The sequence below is a fragment of the Leptosomus discolor genome, chromosome Z, assembly GCF_034619465.1.
Source record: "Leptosomus discolor isolate bLepDis1 chromosome Z, bLepDis1.hap2, whole genome shotgun sequence".
Classification (NCBI taxonomy): domain Eukaryota; kingdom Metazoa; phylum Chordata; class Aves; order Leptosomiformes; family Leptosomidae; genus Leptosomus; species Leptosomus discolor.
Window position 1 is genome coordinate 63,068,396 of NC_141419.1, and position 17,302 is coordinate 63,085,697.

At 43.2% G+C, this 17,302-nt stretch overlaps 1 protein-coding gene across 1 annotated transcript in view; it reads left to right on the forward strand.

Moving 5' to 3' along the window:
• The first annotated feature begins 6,744 nt into the window (after positions 1-6,744).
• The window catches only part of RFX3 (regulatory factor X3), a 139,847-nt gene continuing 129,289 nt past the window's right edge, over positions 6,745-17,302 (forward strand). Inside the window, exon 1 of the mRNA XM_086480490.1 lies at positions 6,745-6,944. The gene's annotated coding sequence lies outside the window, so the exon portion shown is untranslated. The remainder of the gene's footprint in view (positions 6,945-17,302) is intronic.

Sequence of the window (17,302 nt, forward strand, 5' to 3'; positions counted from 1 at the left end):
AAAACATTAGCGCTATCAGTTGTGGCGTACCACTTGGATGCCTTTGACTCCAGTTCGTATTGAGGTTCTAACATGTCCATCACGGCAGCACTCAGTGGTGGTGTGACTTCATTCAGAGTAAAGAAGTTCCTCCTCATGTTCAAGTGGAACTTCCTGTGCTCCAGCTTGTGTCCATTGCCCCTTGTCGTGTCACTGGGCACCACTGAAAAGAGCCTGTCCCCTTCCTCTTGACACCCGCCCTCTAGATATTTATAAGTGTTGATAAGGTCCCCTCTCAGTCTTCTCCTCCAGGCTAAAGAGCCCCAGGTCTCAGCCTTTCTTCATATGAGGTGCTCCAGGCCCCTAATCATCTTATTAGCCCTCTGCTGGACTCTCTTCAGGTGCTCCCTGTCTCTCTTGAATTGAGGGCCCCAGAACCGGACACAACACTCCAGGTGTGGCCTCACCAGGGCAGAGTACAGCAGGAGAATAAACTCCCTCGACCTGCTGGCCACATTCTTCTTAATGCACCCCAGGATGCCATTTGCCTTCTTGGCCACAAGGGCACGTTGCTGGCTCATGGTCATCCCGTTATCCACCAAAAATCCCAGGTCCTTCTCTGCAGAGCTGCTCTCCAGCAGGTCAACCCCCAACCTGTACTGGTGCATGGGGTTATTCCTCCCCGGGTGCAGGACCCTACACTTACCCCTGTTAAACTTCATTTGGTTCATCTCCACCCAGCTCTCCAGCTTGTCCAGATCTCGCTGAATGCAGCACAGCCTTCCGTTGTATCTGCCACTCCTCCCAGCTTCATACTGTGAGCCAATTTGCTGAGGATACACTTCGTCCCTTCATCTAGGTCATTGATGAATATATTGAATAAGATAGGCCCTAATACTGAACCCTAGGGAACACCACTAGTTATAGGCCTCCAGCTGGACTCAGCACCACTGATCACAGCCCTCTGAGCTCTGTCCTTCAGTCAGTTCTCAACCCACCTCACTGACACCTCACCTAACCCACACTTCCTAAGCTTACCTATGAGGACGTGATGAGAGACACTGTCAAAGGCCTTACTAAGGTCAAGGTAGACAGCATCCGCTGCCCTCCCCTCATCCACCCAGCCAGTCATGCCATCACAGAAGGCTATCAGATTGGTCAAGCACAATTTCCCCTTAGTGAACCCATGCTGGATCCATGCAGTCTGCCGCTGCCTGCTGCCGCTCTGCCTGCTGCGGCTGGCTGGTGCTGGCTGTTGTCGCAGAGCTGCTGTCCTGCAGACCCTTCTTGGCGCCTGTCCCCGTGTTCTGCTAAGACACGTGCAGAGTGCCTGAGCTTTTCAGGTGGCAGGAACGGAATCACAAAGAAAGCCCCAGAAAGCGGTGAAAGGGGGGAGGGAAGGGCCTTCCAAAGGGTCTGCAAGGTGTGAGGGGAAGCAGCGCGTTTCAGCCCATGGCACAAATGTGCTTTGCTGGAATGGCAGTCTGCTTCTGGCTTGCTCCCTCTGCTTCTGGCTTGCTCCCGAAATTCCGGCATGCTTGGGGTTTAGCGCTTGGCTGTCCCGACAGAGGCCAAGCCAAGGCAGGCCGATCAACAGGTGGGCCTCATTCCCCTGCAATGGCTTTTGTGAAGCAGGCAGCCTGTCCCCAGAAGAGAAGAGCAACCCCCTCCTGCCTCCCGTCCATGCCCATGGGGCTTGGGGCTGGGGGAGTCAGGCTGCCATTGTCGAGAAGTGTCAGAGAAAGGCTCAGGGGGCTCTGACTGGAGGACAACAGGAGCTATTTGGGTGTGGAGGCACCAGCAGGGAGGGGCTGTCAGCATGGCCTCTGTCCATAGCACCTGGCTTTGCTTCAGGACAGGTGGCCCAGCCGATGGCTGAGGGGCTTAGAGAGCCTTGCTCCGGTGCTTGGAAGTGGGAGGCCGGGAGAGTGGGAGTGAAAGGGGCTCTGTTGCAGCATTCACATGGAAGAAGTTGACGGCCCACTCCAAGATATTGTCCACTTTTGCTCTCCCACACTGCTGAGAGCCTGCTAGAAAGCATTGCCTGTAGTGGCTTGTGCTTTGAGTTTGAAAGAAACACAGGCTGAAAAGCTCCTGCATCTTTCCAGCCTTACCTCATGGCAGAGAATGAGCTGTTCCATCACCTTCCCAGGAATGGAGGTGAGGCTGACCGGCTGGTGGTTTCCTGAGTCCTCCTTCTTGCCCTTCTTGAAGATTGGTGTTCCATTGGCTGTCCTCCAGTCTGCAGGCATCTTTCCTGTCCTCCACGACCTTTCAAAGATGATGGAGGGCGGCTTTGCAATGGCATCCACCAGCTTCCTCAACACTCGTGGGTGCATCCCATCAGGGCCGACAGATTTGTGGGTATCTAATTTACCTAAAAGATCCCTAACCCAATCCTCCTCGACTAAGGGGTAGTTTTCCTTTCTTCTGACTCCTTCCCCTACTGCCAGGGGCAGGGATTCCTGAGGGCCATCTTTAGTGGTAAAGACTGTCATGTAACCCTATAAAAACCCAACACATTAGTAGGCATTTTGAAAGTGTGTATCACACACAGTTAGACTACAGGTATGCTGATCACCATGCAAGAGGGAATGTCCACATCATGAAGGAGAGAGGTAGAAAATACTCAAGAGACCAGTGAATGACTTGTTATGGCTATAAGATAGTACAAGGTAAATGCAAGATTGTTACGTGTACAGGTATTTACCAATTAGGTAAGTAATAAGTAACTACAATTTACTTAGGCAGAATTGTAGAGTGGCCTGTGTATTTACGACAGTGCGCAAAAGAACCATGACAAGCAACCACTGTAGCCTCCAGACCTGCACTAAGCTGCCTATCTCTTAACATCAACATCTATACTTATCTCCTTTCCTTTCTCCCCCTCACCATTAGCACTCACAAGAACAGAAGAGAAAGACAGAAATTGATGGGACTAGACGTCAGAGAATGCAAAAGGGCTTGTTTCTTCATATAACAGTTTCCAGACAGTTGGCTCTTTTTGACAAAAGATGTTGTGAATGCAAAGCTTACATATGCATTTAAGGGGAGACTGGACAAACTCTTGGAAAAGATTACCTGAAGGTTATGAGAAAGACAAATCATGCAGGGTTCAGAAAATCCCTGAGCTGAAAATGGTCATAGGGTGGCAGGTGGCAAAGTTAAGAAGTGAAATGCATGTATATGCTTGTTGTTGTACTTGTCTAGGCATTAACTTACACTAACTGGGCCAATAAGAACACTGGGTTAGATGTTCCCATGGTCTGAACCAGTTTGATTGCTCTTACACACTTTATTTCAGCAATGTCTTATGTTACGTTTCAGAATGTCTTGTGTTTCAGATATGCTACAAATGACAGATTGTATCTGAAAACCGTTTGGAAACGCAAACAACTTACGAAGTGGATTTAACAATAAATGAGCTATATTGTATGAGGTTACTAGACAGACTATTTATGACTTTGTAAGAAATACCCAAATTCCATGAGTTTCTGTATTTTGGAAAAGTCCTGGGAGATGGCAACATAATTCTGTTGAAGATCAAAACCTGAAAGCACTACAAATCTAGTACCAGTTTCACAGGAATAACCTTTCTTCCATAATCATTCTCAAGATAAGAAATTGCAGCATAAATTCCTGCATAGATCACCAATTCTGACAACACAAAGTGATACTTTTCAAAGTACATAAGCAGCTTCTGTCCAACCCTGTTCTAGTTCACTGGTGAAAAACTTTGTTTATATTCTGATTATTCCCTACCCACATAAGAAGGCATAAAATTGAGATATACAGTACATTCTGCATCTAAATATACAATACAAGGCTTTTTACAATACAATCACTTTTAATCAATAGCACTTTCATATTTCAGTCTGTCAATTTGTTTAATACTGTCATTAACTACAGAAGTTCTATAAAGTGATTGAATGTTTTTATTATTTTGCAACAAGTAACTGTTGACAAGTTCAAAAAAAGAGACCACATTGTCAAAAACTAAGATGGGACATGTGTTCTTTGATAAAGCTTTGATGGTTTGTTAATTTCCCTGATGACAAGGTTGAGACAATGCTGTTTTCAGACTGACTCTTACAAACCATCAAAGCTTTAAAGTGATTAAATAATGTAACAGAAGTAGCTGCTACCCTCTTTCTGACACAGCAACTGATCATGTATTTATACACTGAAATGCTGGTATAGACTAAAATATTCTGCAAATATACCAGCTCAAGGAAAGAAGTATAATGGTATTTATATGTTTATATTTTAAATTTCTGCCAAGGTCTGAATTCATTTTGATTTGTTCTTTTCACATAGACAGACACATAAAGTTCCATGATTTGAGAACGCAAATCAACAGCCCACTGCTTTTATCTTTCAACTTTATGACATTTACCATGGCTCACCCTGTTCATCTTGCCAAGCAAATAAGCACATAAGTGACGATTGACACAACAGAAAAGACAGTGCAGTATCAAGAAGTAAAAAACTTAAGATCAACACTTCCTTAGCAACATGGATGAGGTGAACATTGCTAAAGCTTTAACATGGAATTGAATCACATCACTCTGGCAACAATTTTCTGGTAAAACTACTCAGTGTCTAACTCCCCTTTTTGTCCTTTACATTGTGAAATTTAAAATTCAATGGAAACACAAATCCTCAAACCTTTCAATGTACTACCAGCTAAATAAAACTACCTGCATTTGCTGGATAGATAAAATGAAAAATGCTTATAAAAATATCTTTTACCTTCAAGTGAATTGACGGTTTAAATCCATTGTTATGTATTATTATTAAATTAGATTGCTTATGGGTTGTGTCTCATCTTAGACTTTCTTATTGACAAGGCTACTGTAGCGAGTGAGTGTGAGCTCTTAAAACACCCAGATATCCACTGAGGTTGAAGATCCCAGTTTAGCATCTTAGGAAGATTAAGTATCATAGTATGAAGTAAGTAGCAAGACATAGCTTCAGCTGTAGAACAGCAGTTTTATTAATTCAAGATTGTTCTGTTACAGACTTAAAGCTCTGTCAGTTAAGGTTTTATTTTTATACACTTACAGATTTTTCAGCATTTTTTTGTAAATAGTTGTTATGGCTATGACGATTACATGGTGCCCTGGAAAATCACAGTAATCTATTAATGTTTCAAAAATGCTTCTGTGGTATGTAAGAGCAATTTCAATCTGTTCCTGTAGGGACAGGTGTAGTGGAGTGGTTGTAAGGTATGTGAGGCAAACGTCAGGCACTTGTAGCAACAGGTGTAAGACATATCAAGATTGTTAAACCATGTGTTGGTAACAGAACACCCGATGATACAGACCAGCACATAGCAAACGGTCATGAGGGAATTATGTGGTTTACAAACATTACAGGCAAGCATTGCTGGCCACGCAGAGAGTAGCAGCTCTGCATACAGCTGCAGAGATGCTTTTCAGGTTAGTGAAAAGCTGCATCTGGGGATGCACTGGGACTAGAGATATACTATAGTGGCCATTGTACATAACCAGAAAACCACCTATGCAGGAGTAAGTCAGAGGCCTTTGGAAGCCGGCCACGCACTATTGCATTGAGGAGGAACGAGGAGAGAAGGGATGGAAAGAGTTAATAGGATTCAGGCAGTTTCTGCCCCGAACCTTGAACAAGAGTAAAGAAAGGTAACAGGGAAGAAACCAGGTGTGGACCGTTAGATATGAAAGGAACGTGAGCCTCCTAAATAGTAGCCAATGAAATGTAGAGAACAGACGCGTGGACAGAGAGTAGTAACCAATTATAATGTGTAAAAGAGTGCGTGGACAGTGCGGGTACGCTTTAACAAAACTATACAAACGCAGCTCTCTGTTAATAAAAAGTCTTCGATCCATCAGACCGGAGTCTGTGTATCAATCCCCTCGGCACACCTACACCTTCACATCACTTATCCCCCAAGTACACAACTAGAGCGAACAGAGCGACAAACCGCCATCAGAAGAACAGCCGATTTTCCCAGCTGTGTCAGCACGGCACGCACGGCCTCCACAGCCCCACCGCCTGCACAGGGCTCGAGGCCAAGCGGCGCCGCAAGGCCAAACGGACCCACGGTAGCCACCGGATGCCCCAGGGACTTGGCTCGACCACAGCGCGGCGTCGCGCCCTCCCCCGCCGGAGAAGCCCAGGGCAGGCAGTTCCACCGCGGAGCCACATAGCTGCGGGCGAGCCCGCCGCCGTCCCTCCCGCCCTAAAATGGCGGCAGCTGGGCAGCTCCCCCACCGCCAGCGGCTCCTCGCTGCCACCTCCCGAGGGAAGGAGGTGTGGGGCGCCTGCGACAGGCGGCGGTGAAGGGGGCGGGGGGAGAAGCCGCCGCCGGGCCTAACTTCCTGCCCGTCCCGCCTGCCGGCAGGACCCCCGCGGCGGCCAGCGCTCCGCAGCCGCGCCCCCTCCTCCCCGCCCGCCGGAAGTAGTGTCAGGCGGCCGCGAGCCCCGCCCAGGCAGCACCCGCGCGGCCACGCCCCTCGTCGCGGGCCCCGCGCCACCGCCCCCCGCCGCCGCGCGCAGCGCCGCCCCCCCCCCGCCGCCGCGTGCGCCCGCCCGCGGCCTTGGCGCTGCGTAAGGGCCACGGCGGTTCCCGGTCCGGCTCAGGGAGCTGTCCCCGCCCGCCCCGGCGCTGTCCGTTAGGGCAGGTCCCGCCTCTTCCGGGCCTCTCCGGCTGGGCCGCCGCCTCCTCCTCCTCCCTCCCTCCCTCGCTCTCTCTCCCTTTTGTGAGTTATAGCAACCGTTGCCTTGTGAATCAAGCGCCATAGTCACCGTAGTCCTGGCGACTGTTACCCATCAACAACAACCGCTCCTCTCCTGCTCCTCCTCCTCCTCCTGCTGCTGCTGCTCCTCGCCCCCTTCCTCATCGTCACCCGCAACAACAACAACAACAACAGCCACCTCTAGCAGCAACGACAGCGGGAACAGCACCACAGCCCGCCTCAGTCCAGGTGAATATGCTTGACGGGCGCACGCCGGCCCTCCCTCCGCTCTCCCTCCCCCAGCCGCTGCCTCCCCCCCTCCTCGCAGCATCCGGGCCGGAGCTGCTCCCTTGGGCTGCGCGGTTGGTTGTGGTGCAGCGAGGGGGACGAGGGTCGCCCTCCCGGCTCACCCGCTTTCCCCCGCCGCCTCCCCCTCTCCTCCCTCTTCCCTGTCCTTCTGCCCCCTCGCTCCTCCCCCCTCGCCGGCCGCGCTACCCCTGAGTGTGCTTTGGGGTTGGGTAGGGAGCATGTTCTTGAGAGAGGCCGTTGGGATGGAGGTGTCTGATGGGCGGGGAGGGGAGCTGGCCACGGTGCGAAGTGAGGAGGAAGAGAGGCTCGGCGATGATGGGGGACGGAGGCACGCTTCTGGGACCTCCAGGACAATTGCTTGGATGTCGTGGGTATGCATCTTACTTGGTCTCTCGTTTGCACGGATGGGGGAATGAACGAGGCTCCGGCCACAATCTAAGATTACTTACTTTAAGCCCGAAAAACCCCGTGGGGGTGTCAGAAAAGATGCAGCGAGAGACGGATCCTGTAGCACACCAAGAGCAGGGGGTGTTTTTCCCCTTTCGCTTACAGAGGCCTTGTTCTGGATCGATGCGACTGCTAAACCTTGCAGATCTTTGTGAACTTGCTAGATCTTTTAATGATGCTCTCGTGCTATCAGTCATACCAATGATTTATGTGCTTTATGTAGCCACGTAATTTTTCTTTTATTCATGATTAATATCGCCGCTTATTTTAGTGCAAGATGTATTTTCTTTGTATTCTGAAATGTTTTTTTGTTTATTCAATACCCCCACCCGTATACAGACAGGGTAGGAGGGTTTTTTTCTTCTTGCACTCCTTTTCCAGGGGATTATTTTTTAAATGATGCATTCATACTGCCAGTGTAGTATGGAACAGTGCCTGTGTAGATCTAGTTTATGCACAGTGAGTTATGTCCGTGTGCAGAGAATCCATTTCAGTTTTGTTAAACTCTCCACAATGAAGGAAATTCAAGATACTGACTGTGCTGAGCAGCAGAGAAAGGAGAAAACATGAAATAGTAATTTTTTTTTGAAAAGTCTTTGTGATTTTGTTATTATTACTCTATTTCAAGAATATGTTTGGGAAAGAGGGAAGAGGCAGCTTTTTACCTCTCAAGGAGCTGAAGTAGTAATTGTATTATTAATGAGGATGTTTTGCCTTTTTTTTCATTCCAAAATGCTTGCTTTCTTCGTCCTTGTTGTCATTGCTTATTAAGATCTGAAGATTTGTGTTGTCAGTGGCATCAAATCATAGTTTATATACTTCTTAAGTCCTTTTGGATGGAGTGAATTTTTGACATCTATTATGGCAATTAAATTCTCTTTTAACATCTCCATATCCAGTTGCACTCTTCCCTTTGACTTGTCACATCATGTGTTGTCGTGGCAAGCCCTTTTATTTTGAAGCAATTACTTCTTTATTTCCTTATTGCTTTATTTAGTGAAATGGTTAGGAAAATTATGTTCTTGTTTTTAATCTAAAACCTACGTTTTAATTGTGTACACACTTTTTCTATTTTTATATCTGTAGAACCCTGTATAAAATGCAGGGTTTCTCATTACAATTTCAACAACAATATATTCGTTTGTCTCACATTGGAGCTACCAATTAATGTGACAGGGGCAATTTTTCCGAGAGACTATCAACTACAAAATGTGCTAAGCAGTGCATTATTGATATTAGTATTTCTTGGCCTAAGGCATATTGGATTTGTCTTTTTTTAAAAATGTGTATTTCATGAGCCAACAAGAACTTAGAAAATACATTATTTTGAGTAATGACCAAAGGTCTCCATGTTGTCATCATCTTATGATTTTACTCAAGATGAAACCACAGTGTGCTAATTTTCTATGTCCTGCTGTCAAAAAAGTTCTAAAGACTTTAAGACTTTTAAGTGTGAGTTACAGTACTGTATCCGTTATATGTCAGATTTAAATCTTAAGGTAGTTGTTACTAGTTTTGTCAGGTTGTGCAATTCATTGGTTGTGAAATCATTCCTGGCATCTACTATTGTTGAAAAGAGAAGATGTCAGTTCTGCACTATGCCTTTCCTGAGTGGTCTTCTTACAGTGGGACAGAGTACTACTTGGGATGGAATCCTTCCAGGGTGTTGAAATCTGCCTTAGCAGAACGTGTATCCAGACCCCTGGTAGCAAAGGAAAGTGTGTGCATAGGCTATGAGAAAAACTTTATGTTTTAATTTTGTGAGGAGGCATACAGATGCTTCCTAAAAATCAGATCAAAAGTACATGATTTTGTCTAAAAACACTTTAAAAAGACTGTTTAGCCACATTTTCTTTGGGCAGTCACTGCAATTTGGAAAATAATAATGCAGCCGTAAGTACCTCTTTTAATATCTTGGACTTCGCTGAGAAAAGTATTGACTCTATTCTCTCTGAAATACTGTAGCAATCACAGAAGAGATCTACATTATGCACTCTGATTCCCTAATGCCTGCAGCTATCAAAATGGTGTTTGTGGTGCTGACCAGCATTTGAAAATGGGGTGGCTTGTGATTTTTTTTGTTTTTAATTCATTGGTTTTCATGACTTAGACTGTGTAACTATGGAATTGTGTTTCAGCATATCCTAATGAGCCTATCTGGATCATGTGCTCTGTTAGTGAGCTAACCTACATTGTGCTACTGTGGAGAAACACTTTCAGTAATGTAGTGTAGGTAAATGAAATGTGAATCAAAGGTACAATGCTGTTAAAGAGTTTAAAGTCAGGATGCTTTATTTGATAATGAGGTTTGGTATTGTTAGCACTGCCCCATTTCTTGTTCCTGCCTGATATGGTAGTTTGTTAATCACAAAACTCTCTACAGCAATAACTGTTGCTGTTTCTTTTAATTTACTAAACTTTACATTCAGAGGGAAGGCTGTTACTTTTTTTTCAACTCTTCTTCAAACGTAAGCACATGTCTAAAATGCAATAATATTTTATCATTGCAGTTCCTTTTGGTGTTCTAGCTAGTGCTTCCGGTTTTCATACTTTACTTTGTCCTCATATGAAAGGCTTTCTTCCCTCTTAAAATATTCCGTATTAGTTGTATTTTTACCTGCTGTCTCCAAAAGCTTACCAGCTGCAGGCATTGTCATGTGGAATACTTAAAAAATGAATAGACTTGATAGATGACTCTTAAAGTCCTTTTTAAAATTATTTCCTGATTAAACAACATGCTTCACAAATACAGACAGAATAAAAAATAAGCTTTCTGTGGTACGGTAGTTTTCTTGTAGTTGGAGTTCTATTTCAAAATCAAATTCTTTGTCAAATGTAAGTATTAGAATAACAAAAGCAGTATGTTTTTAGATTGTGAATGAAACTACTCTTTTTTTTTTACTGAGAGCTGAAAAATTAATAAGAGTTTTAAAATGATTAGGCTAATATTTAAGATGACTTTTTCTATTAGCCACAAGTTTATTATTTATGTATTTCTGGTACAGTTGGTTGTCAGTCATACTTCTCTTTTCTTGCTGTGTATACCTGTATCTTGGAAATTTAAGGAGCAATATACTGATTTGGCTAAATCTAGTTTATTAGGGACAGATGGTTGATTTAAACAGGTGTCACATTCATTTCTTGTGCGTTGTGTTGAGACTTCCAGAGGTTTACAAAAGAGCTGTGTAAAGCAGGTGGTGATCTCTGCTTTTGTGATTAGCAAAATGTACTTTTGTAGGAAATTGTTTTCCCAGTGACTTACATGTGCTTTAATAGTTAACATGTCATATCAGACTTTGAAGTGTTCTGTATAGTACAATCATGGTATTTTAAAATTCTTTTCCCATTGGACTTTTAAAGGAGAGGTGACTATTTGTGTGTGAAATCTTACGGTTTATGACTGTGTGGATTGCTGTAGTCCTAATAATTTTCATTCTTGCAAGACCAAGAGCAGATGTATTACTTGATGTGATCTTTTGTTTCACTGAACTACTTGCCTTTACTTTTATTCTTAAATAATATATCAATTAAGAATATTTTTTAATAAAAATGACCTATTATTAAGAACACAGGATTAGTTTCAAACTTAAGTCTTCTTTTCCTGGTACCCTTCTATATTAGCACACCTGCGGTTTTCTTTCTTTTTTTATTTTATTCTTCAATAGTTATAATTTCCTCAGTTATAGAAGATTTTAATAAGGAACAATGAAATTAAATTTTGATTTCTAACAATTCTTAGGCATTTTTTGTTTCTAAAGATTCCTTTTTTTTTTTTTTTTTTACCGTTTTCTTTTTTGTAACAGTGACTGGTGTTTATTCTTAGTTGTTTTCTCTCTAGTAAATGCACCAGAGGGTGCTATGCTATTTGGAATACAAAAAGAAAAGAAAATCCTAAAAATTCTTTCATTGAAATACACTGATATGGAATTTGAAAAAATAAGACTGAATTTTTTCTACTTTTTTCCTGCGTGTTGCCATACAGAAAACTTACTATTTTGTCAGTGTTATGCTAAACATCATGGAAGAAATTGGTTGTTCCATACCTAGGGGGGTGTGTGTGTGTATACACTTAAAATACAATGTGTTCATTGAATGAGAACTCCCAGCAGGATATCTGCCTTGTTGGCCTTCCTTCTCATCCTTACCCATAAGCACTCAACCTTGTCATCTCAATAGTTAAGCTCTACACAATTGAAACACTCCCTAACATACAAAGCCACCCCACCGCCTCTCCTTCCTTCCCTCTCCCTTCTGATGAGCTTATAGCCATCCATTGCAACATTCCAGTCATGAGAGTCATCCCATCCTGTTTCTGTGATGGTGACCAAGTCACAGCTATCCTGCTGCACAATGGCTTCCAGCTCCTCCTGTTTCTTGGCCATGCTTACATGCATTGGTGTAGATGCACTTGAGCTGGGCTATTGATTTCACCCCTAACTTTGGCATGCCATCCCTAGGCTTATCTCTAGTGGGCCTGGTTTCATCCCCTTCCGCCTTTGAACCTAATTTAAAGCCTTCTTGGTGAGCCCAGCCAACTTATGTGCCAGAATCCTTTTCCCCGTTTGAGAAAGCTGAATTCTGTCTGTCTCCAGCAGGCTCGGTGCCATGTAAACCTCCCCGTGATCCTAAAAAACGAAGTTCCACCAGTGGCACCAGCTTCTGAGCTGCATGTTTATCAGATGTGTTTTCCTGTTCCTTTCAGTATTCTTCCCTGCCACTGAAAGGACTGAGGAAAACACTACCTGTGCTCCTGATGCTTCAGCCAATCACCCCAGTGCCCTGAAGTCCCTTTCAATTGCCTTTGGACTTCTCTGTGCAACTTCATCGCTGCCAACCTGCATAACCAATAACGGGTAGTAATCAGAGGGCTGTGCCAGACTAGGGAGTGTCCTAGTAACATCTCTAACCCGGGCCCCAGTGAGGCAGCAGACTTCCCTGTGGGATGGATCGGCCTTCTGTTCCACTCAGAAGGGAATCGCCTACAACAGTTACCCTTCTTTTTTTCTTAACAGACACAGTCATAATGCATGGGGCTGACTGACTCGCCCTAGGCAGCTCCCTGGATGGACCTTAGTCTACATCCGCAATTTGCCTGGCCCTCAAGTTCTAGGGCCCCATATCTTGTGTAGGGGCAACTGGGAAGGTGAGGGAGGCTGGGAGGGCTTTTGCCTGCCACCTCAAGCCGGGACTTGTTTCCATGCCCCCTGTCTTTTAGATCTCCTCCTTCTGCCTGGTGGCAAGAGGGTAGGGGATCCTCTGCTTCTTGTGGAGCCTCCATCTGCTGCCTTTGCCTCAGGGATGGTAGGATGTGGCTCCACCAACCTATCTCCCTCTCAGTCCCTGATGCTCCTTAACCTTTCCACTTCCTCCTTCAGCTCTGCCACCAGCCTGAGCAGATCGCCCACCTGGTCACACTGCAGACAGGTGTTGCCCCTGCTGCCCTGCAGCCAGAGACCTGCACAGCTGTGTGTCTGTGTGAGCTCCCTCTGGGTCGCCACACTCCTTGTGGCAATGGCTTTTGGCCAAGTGGAAACCATAGCTGGGTCCTTTTCTGGGAGGGCGATGACCGCTAGTTGAATTGTCCTCTAGAGCCAGGAGAGGGACTGTGCCTTCCCCGCGTGCCCTGCCTGCATGAACTGCCACACTGTGCCCTATTTGCCACACTCCTGGTCACTTGCATTCCCTGGGGGCTGCGCTTGTGTTATACCACTATGTTTCATTTCATAAATTTGTCTATGGATATATGCACCTGACAGATTAGAATTCATTGTTGTAACTTCTGTAGTTTAATACTATCTATTATTTTTCTGTACACTGTAAAATTAATAAAGCAATGCCTTTTTGTACGTGTGGATGGATAATAGTGTAATTTCCCTTTGGAAGCGTGAGAAAAGATGCAGGTCAGAGTTGGGATAGTACACCTTGAATTGCTTGGTTTTACACTCTACCTTTAGTCATTTTTGCTGTTCCACCATGGTAAGTTTGTCCTTGGTCCCCTAACTTGAGATTTAGTGGACCAAAATCAAGAGGTGGTGGATGGACTGTATTGTAAGTGGCATTTAATAAAGGAATTTCCTGTTTTACATTGTAAATTTTAATGAGGCTTGTAAGTTAAAATTCTAGCAATTCAGACTTCCTCTGTAAATTTCTAAATTATTTCTAACCTTTCTTACATGTTTAAATTCCTTACGTGGCATCTATAACAATGCTATGGGAACACCAAAGATTGCGTATTAATGACTAAATTTGAGTGGACTTGTAACATTTGTGAATTTTTTTCATTCATTAATGAGAGGAAAAAAATTTCTAGCAGTATTTTTAAAGGTCATATCATCCACCCACGGACACAGTAAATTGAGTGTATCTCAGCTTCTTAGACCTTCCCTGAGTAAAGAATTTCTTTAGTTCTTTCATTTTCTTCTTGTGAAGTCTTATTTCAAATAAGTTTATAAGGTCTTTAAGACAAGAACCATGTCTTTAGATTTTGTTCAGGCTTTGGATGCTGCCACTGCAACTAATGACTCAAAGCCATGTTCACTGTTTGTCTGCCAAGTAAATGGCTTCTCTGTTCAGTTTTATTACCTCATAATAATTAATCTAACTGTGTTTTCTCCTACATACCATCTCAGGAATGTTTTCTAAACACTTAAACTCAGTGTAGTTAAGTCATGCAACATTGCAAAGTAGGAATAGAAACAAGCAAATATGTTAAAAGGTGCAGTATGTCACTTGGCAGGTGCCATTGAGTCAGTTTCTTCTGCTTCACTTGAGGTGTTCTGTTTTGTTGTCTGATTGCTTCTTTTTCTGTGCTGTTAACTATACTTCCCTTGCAAAGAATTAAAAAAGTTTAATAGGATTCTGAGCCAGAACTACTTACCACACAGTTATTAAGGTGTTAGATAGCTTTTTATTATGCTTCTGAGGAGCTAAAATTCAAAATTACATTTTTAGCTCCAATGAGCTACTTCATGTCTACTGAATTTTCAGGTGAAGTGTTGTATATTGTTTCTGGAGTATCTTTGGTCTGATTTTCTCCGCCCTGAAAGGTACTTAAATCAGGGTGGGAGGAGAAGGGAGAGCAGTCTTGCTTACACAGCTTCTTTAATCTGACTAAGATATTGGATGTGTATAGGGTATCTGAAGGGTTTACTTGCTAGTGGGTTAGATGACCAGGATTGTGAATTTGAGCTAGTGTCTTTTGGTGTGACCTGTTGCACATTATCCACAAAGCATTTACAAAAGTCGCTATTGGTCTGTGTCACCTCATCTGAGCAAAATGAGGTGGTATCGTCTGAGCTTTTTCTTTCTTATCTTTTGGTAGCGTTCTGCACTGCCGACAGCTGAGAGTGTGATTTGACAGCACAAGTATTAGATGAGTTAACTACAAAAACTAACTAGTATTTACTAAGGACAAGAAAGTCTACTCATTATAGGTGAGTGAAAGCAAAAATAACAAAATAATTGTAGTTCTCTTGCCACTGGGAGAAGTGATGAATGTCAGGATTTCTGTCTTATATTACATGTCTTGTAAATTTGAAGATTCACCTTCTATTTAACTGCTGCAAAAAGTTTTCAGAATTCTCCATCTAGAGCCCTAACTGCTTTTTTTTCCAGTAAGATGTGTGCTGTGTTCTTATCACTGTATTGTTCTGTAGCTTGACATAAGCAGGAGAGGCAATAGACTTACAGATTTAGTGAAGGAAGAGTGTTTCCTACTCCACATTCTTGATGAGATGTACATTGTAGGTCTTCCATTAGGAAGGACATGTGGCTGTACACAAAGGATTGTTAATTTCTATTTCTAGCTAATTTCTTATATACTATTTTTATTATTGGGATTCAATGTTAATTGCTTTGGGTCTCTTGGAGAATTTAGAAAGATACAGTAAAGAACGAAAACTTGCCTTAAAACTGCTTGCTTTAGTTAAAAACCCATGCTTGCTTTTCAGTGTTTTTTAGGAAGAGAGTTTTTCTACAACCATTTTAAAGCTAAATTTACTCAAAATTTCTGATTAAAAAATCCAAAATAATGTAATGATCAGATCATATACATTTTACAGTCAAGTTATAGAAAGTTAGTGTTTAACTAAGTATCTGTAGCTCTACAGACTATTAAACCCATTTATAAAATTAATATATGGTTTATGAAAACTAGATTACTTCTGCAGAAAGGCCAGGCTGTATTCAAAGTTACATTAGCCTTGGCTAGTGAGGAGCAGTTGAACTACTTGCATAGTAGCCTGTTTACCAAATTAACTGTTAGCCGTGAAGTGAAATTGACATGCTAGTTTGTTGAGCATGTGGTGGCAAAGGTCACGTCCACACGTGGGTTTCTGTTTAGTATTTAGTTCACTCCTATTTTATTTGGCCCACTCTGTATTAAACCGCTTCAACTGAGTTGCAATTTGCAAAAGAGTTGATAAATAACTTCCATACTAATTTTATTCTTTTCTATCAGATTTACTAAATGGAAAAATGTAACATGCAGTATGGTTTTAATTCCTCAGAGTTGATTCTGTGTAATAGTAATGTTGATTCCCTATAACTTCTAGGAAGATTATTCTTTGGACATTCTGAAAGTCATGGAAGCTCTTCTGTGAGCTATACCACCCTTATGGTTGTTTTAGGGGGTAAACCATACTTAGCTTTAGAGTGGAGGTATGTAGTGCAGAAATATGGCTCAATTACCTTATTTTGTGGAAATCCTTTTGTGCTCAGATCCAGGGTTTTGAAGTGAGGCAAGTGTGAATGAGCTAAGATGGAAGCACAGCTCTTCATGGTATTATCTCTTTGTAGCTTTCCAAGTGCTTTCAGACTGAAAGTTGTCCTGAGTTGCTCTGCTTTTCTCCAAATCTCTGAAATTCCTTTGTACTGTAAGAAGCATAGGCCTGACAGGTTATTTCAAGGAACAGTAGTGGGCAGGTGAATTTGGTAGAGGTTTTGGTGCACTGGGTCTGTCGTTATGTGGAGGTGAGAGAGGCTTAGGGTTTTCCAAACCTCAGGCTGGTTCACAGGATTCACTAGCAAACTAAGTAGAAACTGGTACACTTCACTAGCAAACTTGAGTCAAACCAAGGGAAGGCTTGTTTGCAATAAACTGAGAATTAGAGTTCATTAGAATGCTACAAAGCAATAGCATAACTTATCATGCAAGTAGTGGTTCTGGTTTGTGGAACAGAGCTTCTCCTAGTATTTTAAAGGCTGTATTTTTATGCTGGTTCAGTTGCAGCTATTTGGTGTGGGTTTTTTTAACGCTGCTATTTCAAGTCATCCAGATGGTCAGTAGTTAAACAACCTGATGAACTTGTGTGGTCTGGGATATTCAGATTTCTGTTACCATCTTATGTCAGTAGTTGTTTGGGGAGGCAGATCTTAGTGAGATTTAAATTTCAGATAGTAAAATTGCCTGCCATGATCCTGATACGAGCCACTGAGTCAAGTTTCCCATCTTTAATAGGGCTTGAAAGTGTTCAGTATCTTCACTGCTTGTCCTTACTTTAGTATACGTTCCTCCTGATTGAGTTCTGAAGAAACCGACGTTTCTTGAGTAAGGGAAGAGCTAGATATAGGATCGTGACTTCAGTGCAGTGACCAACTTTCATAACCTAATGAAGATGTGTTCTTCACATGGCCTTGAGTCACAAGTTGTGTACCACAAATGTATTTCAGGCGTGAAGGGGAGTTTTAGGATTACTTTGCATGTGGAAGGCTACCTTTTAAGGGTTCCCACTGCTTGACTTCAGAATGACATACAGGGTTATATGGTTGGCACCTGAAAGAAATCAGTGCTGTAGATCTCAGCAGCTCTTAATGGCATGTGTCCTCAGCACAGGCAGAAATTTGGGATACCC